This window comes from Cebus imitator, unplaced genomic scaffold (assembly GCF_001604975.1).
Source record: "Cebus imitator isolate Cc_AM_T3 unplaced genomic scaffold, Cebus_imitator-1.0 Scaffold578, whole genome shotgun sequence".
Classification (NCBI taxonomy): Eukaryota; Metazoa; Chordata; class Mammalia; order Primates; family Cebidae; genus Cebus; species Cebus imitator.
The window spans coordinates 347,258-357,778 of NW_016107893.1; the positions used below are offsets into that span (position 1 = coordinate 347,258).

General features: G+C 36.3%; 1 long non-coding RNA gene across 1 annotated transcript in view; it reads left to right on the forward strand.

The window, feature by feature from the left end:
• The window catches only part of LOC119469134, a 477,229-nt gene that overhangs the window by 254,164 nt on the left and 212,544 nt on the right, over positions 1–10,521 (forward strand). The gene's annotated exons all lie outside the window — the stretch shown is intronic.

Below are 10,521 nucleotides of genomic sequence, written 5' to 3' on the forward strand. Positions count from 1 at the left end.
AACTCCCAACTCTTCTGTGAATAGCTTACTTTCCAAAATAGAATAGTTATAGTTACTAAATGTATGATCCAAAGAAAATATGGCATTCCCTCTGAGATAATTAAAAATGGTGTTTTTATGGTCATTCCAAGGTATGAGAATATCTAGACCAATAACATATAAAATAGATCTTTTTGATGTGCAAGCCAGAAGGGACTTGTGCTAGGGACTGCATATTGAAAATATGAATAAAATATAGTCGCTGATATTAAATAAGTGATACTGCAGTGGGAATAAAAATTAATTGCAGTATAATATAGTAATTGATATGACAAAGATAGCTTAAGCTGTAGTAAAATATGTAAGGGAAATCATGAATTTGGATTAGATATTTTGGTTTGAGTTCTTTTGAAATAACCAAATATATTAAACAAGTAGCCATCACATGGCATGATCACGTACCTCATGGCTATGTCTCCTGTGTGATGTGTGACAATGCAAGCATAGTACTTAAGGTTCCAAATATACGTGAGTCCAGCACTGTGGTGATGTATTCTTTGAATATGTAATACGGAAGCTAACAAAATTGACTTTGCATCATCTTCTGTAATGTGGTAAAGAGAATTCTGTTTGCAAAATAAATAAATAAACAAATAAAATGTAAAAAATAAAAAAAACACAGGAATAAGCAATACTTTGATTAACACTTTTTTGGTGAGTATTATTTATATCAAATTGAGAAGGTTTTTAGAAAGAAATAGTTTAATTGGAGTAGCACCTAGTATTCACTGAACACTTAATGTCCATTAAAGGCTCTCTGTGCCAAGTACTTTAGGCACACAATATTATGTCATTGTAGCAACCCTGTGGAGGAAGTATTTTTCTTGTTTAGGTATAGGAGTATTAATGTTTCATAGCAAATAAATAGAGAAGCTGAGATTTCAACACATTTCAACACATACCTGCCTGAATTTGAAGTCTGGCCTTTAAACAAAGTGTTCCAATGCATGCCTTCAGACAGTGGTAGAGTTTTCTCTGTAATGGTTCTGGATGGGAGGTTTGGAGACTAAGAGGAGGTTCCCTAAATTAGGGCTTGATGTGACTGCTTAGGATGCCTGCAAATGTTGGCTTTGAAGTAGCATCATCAGGTTATCATATTCAAACTTTGCAACTTGTCACTATGTGGCCTTGGCTACATTATTCATTGTCTCTGAGCATCAGGGTTTTGATTATTTAAAAAAATGATAATGGCCAGACGCCATGGCTCACATAATCCCAGCACTTTGGGAGGCTGAGGTGGGTGGATCATTTGAGATCAGTTTAAGACCAGCCTGGCCAACATGGTGAAACCCCATCTCTATTAAAAATACAAAAAATAGCTTGGCATGGTGATGCGTGCCTGTAATGCCAGATACTAAGGAGGCTGAGGCAGGAAAATTGCTTAATCCTGGGATGTGGAGGTTGCAGTGAGCGGAGATCGCAGCACTTCACTCCAGGCTGTGTGACAGAGTGAGACTCTGTCTAAAAAAAAAAAAATGGTAACAGCATACACTTCATAAGAACACTGGGTAGTTTAAAGCAAAGTGGGTATCAAAGCACCTATTCTGAGCTTGGTACATAGTAGTTAATCTGTAGATGTTTGCTTCCTTTTAAGTGCCCTATCTTAAAGATAATTCAGAAAAAGAGCTCGCTGCCTACTTCAGTGATTATACCAAGGGATTTAGAGCAGGGCATCCATCTCAAATTCAGGAATCCCTTGAGGATTTGTTAAATGCAAATTCCAGCTCAATAGTTTCTGGATGGGGCCTGAGATTTGGTTTGTCTAATGAGATCCCAGGAGATAGTTATGCTGGTCTTCTGTGGCCACGTTTTCATTAACCAGGTTTGTATTGTTGATTTTTTGTGCTGTTATTAAGTACCTCCAGTTCCAAGTCAGTTTCTTCCCTCTTGCTTTCATACCAAACAAAAAACAGCTGTTATCATAGTCACAGGTGGTGGTGACATTGAACACCTCCGCAACACACTGAATGCTTATTATTTAAAAACAAATTGGAGAAAAAAACCTATAAAACAACTACAGTTGCACTAGTGAGCATGCTTCTGTTGTTTTAGAGTTTACAGTGTGCAGTCCCAGAAGATTATGGCAGATATTCTTTGAGAGCCTACTATGTCTAGGGCAATGAGGGAACAGAACCTCATGATGCTCACGTATTGGCAGGAAAGAAGGGCAGGAAATTTAGTGACAACAGGATTATGTAATAAGATTTATAGTAGACCCATACAGCCAACATTATACTACTAATCAATTAATAGGCTTATTAATCAATGATTAGGTTACTAATCAATTGACCTTTAGTTCACAGAGAGGGAGATTACTTCAGTAAATCAGCCAAATCGAATCACATTACTCTTTAAAAGCACAGAATTGTTTTTAACTAGTCGCAGAAGGGGAAATCAAAAATTCAATGAATGAAAAATACTGGACTTGCTATTGCTGATTTGAATGTGAAGAGGACCATGTGAGAAAGCAGCCATTCAGAGTACCTTTTTAAAGATTGCATTGATATGACTCAGTTCAGGATTGAGGCACTTTACTGGAAGCAGATAGATAATGTGCTATCTATCTATACTCTGTCTATTAAATCTTACAGCATCATCACTCCCTCTGTCCTGTCAGTATCATTATTTAACAAAGATCTATAGTGAAAGTATGTTCAAAATCATATTGTAACATAGAGGTGGACATTAGATCCTCCCCAGCATAACCATCTTGATTATCTTTGTCATTGGCATGCATTGCTATCATCCTTACAATCATCAAATAGCATTTTTTGAGAACTTACCCCTTACCAGGTACTGTGCAAGGCAATAATATGCATCATCTCAAACAATACCCATAACCTCCTCATGACTTGGGTACTGTTATTATCCCCAGTCTATAGACAAGGGAATGATCCTTACAGAAGTAAAACACCTTGCTTAGTGCTGAACAGCAGGTCCTTAATTCAAATCCGGCACTTACCAAACATCCCATGATCTTAAACATGATACCACTACTACCTCAATTCATTTGATTCAAGATAATTGATCATAACAAGTTTTATAGGTATGGCTGATATGTTGTTTCAGTTTTACAGGTGAAGACCCTGAGGTTGATATAAATTATTTTCCCAAATAATTAAGTAAAAAGTGAGAGCCATACTCAAAGGTTTCTAACTTCTAGTTTTACATTTCTCTATCATATTTTGTAGATCCTCAAATAAAACTAGGATAGGCAAATTACGAAGTCTGTATACACATGCATTTATATTTTACATTTGCATGCCATAGAAACAGATCCCTTCATTTCACAGCCCACAGGTCTATAAATATTATTCTGTCCTTGTTTCCAGCCTTTGAGTTAGTAATAGCATGGTCCGATTTTTATCTTTCATTCTATTTTCACTTTGAGCTTTATTTTATTTCTCCTGCTTTTCTTGATTTTTGGGGAATGATTTTTTACCATTATTAACTCTATAGCTTTTAGTCACTCTTTGAAGAAGTCCTATGGAGTAATGATCTGCTTTCACCTCCTGAACGCTGGGGAAGAAATTTTCATAAATATTATTGACAGGAAAGCATGTTTATCCTTAGCTCAGGAAAGCATTATCACCTGTATCTCTTAGTTCTTTTACCGTTTTTTTCCTCACTCTTTCTACTTCTTTGCATTCTCTTTCTTTTTTTCTTTCCTTGTCTCTTTTTTTTCTTTCCTCTTCATCATCTTCCCTCCTTTCTCCCTGTCCCCTCTTCCTGTCTTGAATTTAACAGGTAAACAGTGTATTCTGATTTAAAATTTCACAATTTGTTTTCTGCATTTCTAAATAGTGTTGTGTGATGAACTGGGCTTTGCCGTCCAATATAAGCAGCTAATATTTTATTGTTACCTTGTGTTGACTTGGTAATCTGAGGCAAATTGAAGTCTCTTAGATTTAATTTGTCCCTTTTAAAAATGGAGGTAATAATACCTTTTCCATAATACAGATACAAGCCTAATATTGCATGAGACAGAGAGGAGGTACACAACAGAAAACTCTCTTCCAGTTAAAGAAAATATTTTAAAATTGGGGCCGGGTGTGGTGTTAGGCATTCTTTATTATGTTTGTCTCCATAAATTGGTATGGTTCAGTCTTTCCCCAGGTTGTAAAATTTCCATTGGCAGAGACTGCCTCTTACTCACATTTTATCCTAGTTGCCCGGTAACCTAGTATGTGATAGATGCTCAGTAATTCGGATGTTTGTTAAATGGAGCCAAAAGTGAGGCCAGATCAAGCCAAGGATGCAGACTTCACTATCAGACAGTCTGGGTGCTCTTGTTTCACTTTCACCCCAAAGCAGCCTCTGCTACAAGGAGAGCATCCAGGTTGGTCCCTCTGCTGGTGAGAGATTGTTGGCAGCATTTCCCTCTAAATTGGAGAGCACAAGAAAAGACTGCTCGACCAGCTGTCGTCCACAACTTAGAAAACTTGAATGTTTAGGCAATTATAAGTTTCCCATGGTGTTTTCTAATGCTCTTTTCAAGGATATTGTTTTTTTTTTTTTTTAATCAACTGAACAAAAGCCTCATAAGAATAGCACAGTGCTGTAACTCCAGTCCACAAAGATGCAGGAGAACATGGTTATTCATTTCCTCTGTGGAAGCTTCTACGTTGCTTTTGAGGCACTGCTGCCCACTCCTGACATGCTGATATGCCCGAGGTCTCCACCCTCTGTGCCTGTGTGCCTGTGGATATTCTCTCCTTGGGCAAACAACAGTCATTCCATCTGATGCCTCACAAATCTCTACACTTCTGATCTGGCTGTCCACATTTACCCTACCCACCCTCCACCTTTTAAACATTTTACAAATGTCCCACAGGCACCTGAGCTCATCACAGGGATAAACTTTATATTCCCCACCTAAACTTGTTCTCCTTCTGTATTTTCTACCTTAGAGAGTGGCATAAGCCACCACTTAATTCTCACAACAGCCTTACAAGTAGATATTATCATCTTTATTTTGCTGAGTTGAGACCTAAAACTTGAAGACTTCAGGTAGATGTAAAGTGAAAGAGCCTGCCTTCAATCCCAGATCATCCTACTCCAAAGACTGTGTCTCTTCCAGTAAGCTTTACTAGAAAGGGGAGAGCAGAGAGGAAGAAGGGAAAACATATTGGTTCGTCAGCAAAGCAATGATAAGATCCCCTAGCTATTGCCTTTAGTATCACTCAAATGAACCTATGTCTTACTTCCTTGGATCACCCGCCCTGCTAAATAAATATCATAAATTTAAAGATATAATGAAATTGAAAATAGTTGAAGTTATTAAATTTTTTTATTTCACATAATATGCTATTTGAGATTACATCTGCAAGTATTCTCTCCTTCAGACATTGCCAAAACAGCCCTTATTAACAGAAAATAATTTCATAATTCTAGTATAGGATAATAAAAACTAATAGAAGAGGAAGTGACAAATTGGCCTTATACACTAGAATCAGTACTTATTTCAGAACTTTCTATGAGCAAAACACCATTCTTGTCTTATATGCAAGGCATAAATAAAATAGTTAAGAGATTTCAATATTATTTATAAAGATAAGGCCGTTTAAAATCACATAGAACCCCTATCGTCCTCTTTTTGTCATTGTCTAGATCATCAGTGATGTCAAGGTTAGATGACCTAAAGTCACCCTAACATGGTACACTTAAAGCAAAGGAGAAAATGTGAGGAGAATTTATAGGGCTTTGTTTGTGTTGCTAAGGAGTTTGTCAACTGTAAGAGATTATCTTGCCTTTTTGAGGTGGTGATTAATTTTTTGAAAACTTCTCTATTATCTAGGATTGCTATAATGTTCATTATTTAAAATATTGAGTATATCTATTTTCATACATTTTGTATTGAGAGTCTGATGGAAATAACTCTTTAAGGTCCAAATAGACTTTATTTAATGCAGAAGGTAATGGGCAATATTTGCTCTGCATAATCTGCCATAGGCAGAAGGATGCCTAATAAAGGAGAAAAGCTGCAAGACACTCAGATGGTTCTTCCTACAGACAAAACCGTGAACGAGATCTCCATTGCCAGAAAGTTTTCTGCAGCTTTGAAGGTTCAAAACATAGATCAATGGGAAGTGTATGGGATTCAAAGTGAGGTAGATGAGGGTTTGGAATTATTCTGTACCCCTTTCTAATTAGTTACTTTTGGCAAGTATAATCAACTCTATGTCTAGGTTTCTACATTTTAAAAATGACATAAAAAGTTCTTAGTGACAGAGTTGTTGAGGTTTGAATACTTGTTGCTATTGTTAAGACCTTACCAACTTCACTGCTTAATGCATGGAAGAAACTTAAGTAACTTAATCCACGGAAGAAACTTAACTGTAACTCTTATATTGCTGTTTGTCAAATTCACATGGGTCAAGCTTGAGTCAATACTTTGACTGCTTTATATTATATAGTAATATAAAGCAGTCAAAGTATTTAATATCTTGACTGCTTTATATTTTATAGTAATATAAAGCAGTCAAGGTATTAAACGGGGACATATCCCATTCATGTCAACAAAATTTATTTTCTTTTATGCAAAATGTTTTCCTCCCAATGTAGAGATGTAAGCCAGGTTAGCAAACACATACAGATTATTAAGCATTAAAACAAAGCAAAACGGACATTAAAGTCTAGTTCCTAGGTATTTACTCATGAGAAATGAAAAAATATGTCCATACAAAGACTTCTACTTAAATTTTTATGGCAGATATATTCACATTAGCCAGGCCAAAAACAGTACAAATGTCTATGAACCGAGGCATAGAATTTATAAATAAATTTGGTATATCTGTACAGTAGAATAATATTCATCATTGAAAATAATAGACACAAAGCATGGAAAAAGTTCAAAAATCACGCTAAATAAAGAGGCCATACATAAAAAAACTTTACTATTTCATTTATATGAAATTCTAGAAAAGGAAAAGCTGCATTGACAGAAATGATTCAATGGGTGTCAGGGCCAGGGGTTGAATGGGAATATATTGACTGCAGGGAAACACGAGGGAAGGTTTAGGGTATTGGAAATACATATGAATACTATCTATTATGACTACCATTATATACTATATATACTTGTCAAAATTTATCAAATTGCACACTTAAAATTGTTGAATGTTGTTGTCTTAAAACATATCTTAATAAAGTTAATGTAAAATAAATGATTTTTTAAAGTCAAGCTCAAAGGTATTTTATTTTAGTTTTCTAGTAACCAGATTGTTCTAATATAAGCAGATGTGGCCAAAACACATAATCTCTCTGACATCATATCTCATGCCAGACTGGCCTTCTAGTGCCTACATATTATTACCCCAATTTGACTGATGAGGAAACTAAAACTTGATGAGGTTATGTAGCTGAAATATAGAAGAGTGGGCTGGACTGCAATCCCAGATCATCTCACTCCAAAACCTGTCTCTTCCAATGAGCTTTACCAGAAAAGAAAGGACAGAAGGAAAAATGAAAAATGCTATAATGACAAGAAATATAAACACACACACACACACACACACACACACACACACACACGAAATGCTTTATGGATAACTTACAAAACATGATTTGACCCATAATGTATTTCTTTTGTAACACTCGCTGATCTACAAAAAGAATATCTTTTGCCTAAGATGGTAATGAGTGGTATTGGCAAATCCTCTCTCCTGTTTTTCCCAGAAACACAGCCAGGCTACATTTTCCAGTGTCCCTTGTTGTTCGATTGGTCATATGACTGAATTGTAGCTATTGAAATAAGATCAGAAGTGATACATACAACTTATAGGCATGAACATAAAGCTCTTCCACATGTTCCTCTGAGTTTTGCTCCTTTCCACTTAGGAAAAAAGATGATTTTAAGAGCAACCTTGGGAAATATGAATTTAGGATGACAGAGCTGTCATAGTCTTAGTTCAAGACTGGCTGTGTGGAGAAGAGCTTCGCCCTACAAAACAAAACACAGACAAACACTACCAACAACTTATTCCTGTCAAACTAGGACTAGTCATTAATATGAGTAATAAATAAACTTCTATTGTGTTGAGCTAACGACATTTAATTAGATCTATTTGTCATCATAATCTAGCCAACCCTGACTAATATAAATAGGTTAGAGGCAGCCTGCATCCTAGTATTAACAGAAGGAAATCTTAAGCAAGTTAAATTTGATAAAATTTAATTGATCAAGGAACAATTCACAAACCAGGCAGCCCTGAACCTAAACGGTTTCAGAGAACTCTGGTCTACAATGTGGTCAGACGATATTTATGGACAGAAAATGGAAATGAGGTACAGAAACTGAAAGTGAGGTACGGAGGCAGCTCGATTGATTATATTTCAGCATTTACCTTATTGGAATAGCATTTGCCTTTAAACAGCTGGACACCTGCAATTGACTGAAGCTCAACTGCTGTGGTTAGCTGACCCTCAGCTGTTTGTTATGAAAGTATACTCCTAATTAAGGCTTTCAGTTTATGCACTAAGTTAGATCGTCATTTGTTATGTCAGGACTCGCATAAGGAGACATCCTCAGGCCAAATTTAGTTTGATAAAACATTAGCATCATAGCAGGCTGAGTCTTTTAATTAGGCACTTGCCAAATTTTGGATTGTATTACTTCAGTTTCAAATTATGGTGCACTCTGAACATTCCATTCTTGTGAAGGAGATAGTTTGCCCGAAAGCCTAGAAATTTTAGTGCTCATCCATGTAGAATGAGCAGCCTCTGACCCAGAATTGTCTTACTAACTTTGTACAAATAAATTATTTCAAGGTGCAGTAGAAGAACCCTGATAAAAACTTACTCTCTTTTTATTACTATACTTTAGGTTCTGGTGTACATGTGCAGAATGTGCAGGTTTGTTACATAGTTATACATGTGCAATGGTGGTTAGCTGAATCCACTACCCCGTCATCTACATTAGGTGTTTCTGTTAATGCTGTGTTTCCCCTAGCACCCTACCCCCTGACAGGCCCTGGTGTGTGATATTCTACTGTCTCCATATGTTGTTCTCACTGTTCAACTCCCACTTGTGAATAAGAATATGAGGTGTTTTGTTTTCTGTTCTTGTGTCAGTTTGCTGAGAATAATGGTTTCCAGCTTCATCCATGTTCCTGCAAAGGCCATGAACTCATCCTTTTTTATGGCTGCATAGTATTCCATGGTATATATGTGACACATTTTCTTTATCTAGTCTATCATTGATGGGCATTTTGGTTGGCTCCAAGTCTTTGCTATTGTGAACAGTCCCTCAATAAACATACATGTGTATGTGTCTTTATAATAGAATGATTTATAATCCTTTGGGTATATACCCAGTAATGGGATTGCTGGGTCAAATGGTATTTCTATTTCTAGATCCTTGAGGAATCACCACACTGTCTTCCACAATGGTTGAACTAATTTACACTCCCACCAACAATGTAAAAGCATTCACTCCACATCTTCTCCAGCATCTGTTGTTTCCTGATATTTTAGTGATCGCCATTCTAACTGGTGTGAGATGGTATTTAATTGTAGTGTTGATTTACATTTCTCTAATGACCAGGGATGATGACCTTTTGTTCGTGTCTTTGTTGGCTGCATAAATGTCTTTTGAGAAGTGTCTGTTGATATCCTTCACCTACCTTTTAATGGGGTAGATTTTTTCTTGTAAATTTGTTTAAGTTCTTTGTAGATTCTGGATATTAGCCTTTTCTCAGATGAGTAGATTGCAAACATTTTCTCCCATTCTGTAGGTTGCCTGTTTACTTTAATGATAGTTTATTTTGCTTTGCGAAAGCTCTTTGGATTAATAAGATCCTATTTGTCAATTTTGGCTTTTGTTGCCAAAAGCCAAAGTCCTTGCCCATGCCTATGTCCTGAATGGTATTGCCTAGGTTTTCTTCCAGGGTTTTTATGGTTTTAGGTCTTAAGTTTAAATCTTTAATCTATCTTGAGTTAATATGTGTATAAGGTGTAAGGAAAGGATCCAGTTTCAGCTTTCTGCGTATGGCTAGCCAGTTTTCCCAACACCATTTATTAAATAGGGTATCTTTTCCCCACTGCTTGTTTTTGTCAGGCTTGCCAAAGATCAGATGGATGTAGTTGTCTGGCATTACTTCTGAGGCTTCTGTTCTGTTCCATTGGTCTATGTATGTGTTTTGGTACCAGTACCATGCTGTTTTGATTACTGTAGCCTTGTAGTATAGTTTGAAGTTCGGGTAGAGTCATGCCTCCAGCTTTGTTTTATTTTTGTTAGTTTGTTTTTTGTTTTGTTTTGTTTTTTTGCTTAGGATTGTCTTTGCTATGTGTCTCTTTTTTGGTTCCATATGAAGTTTAAGGTGGGTTTTGCCAGTTCTGTGAAGAAGGTCAGTGATAGCTTGATGGGGATAGCATTGAATCTATAAATTACTTTGGGTAGTATGGCCATTTTCACGATATTGATTCTTCCTAACCATGAGCATGGAATGTTTTTTCCATCCGTTTGTGTCCTCTTTTTTTTTT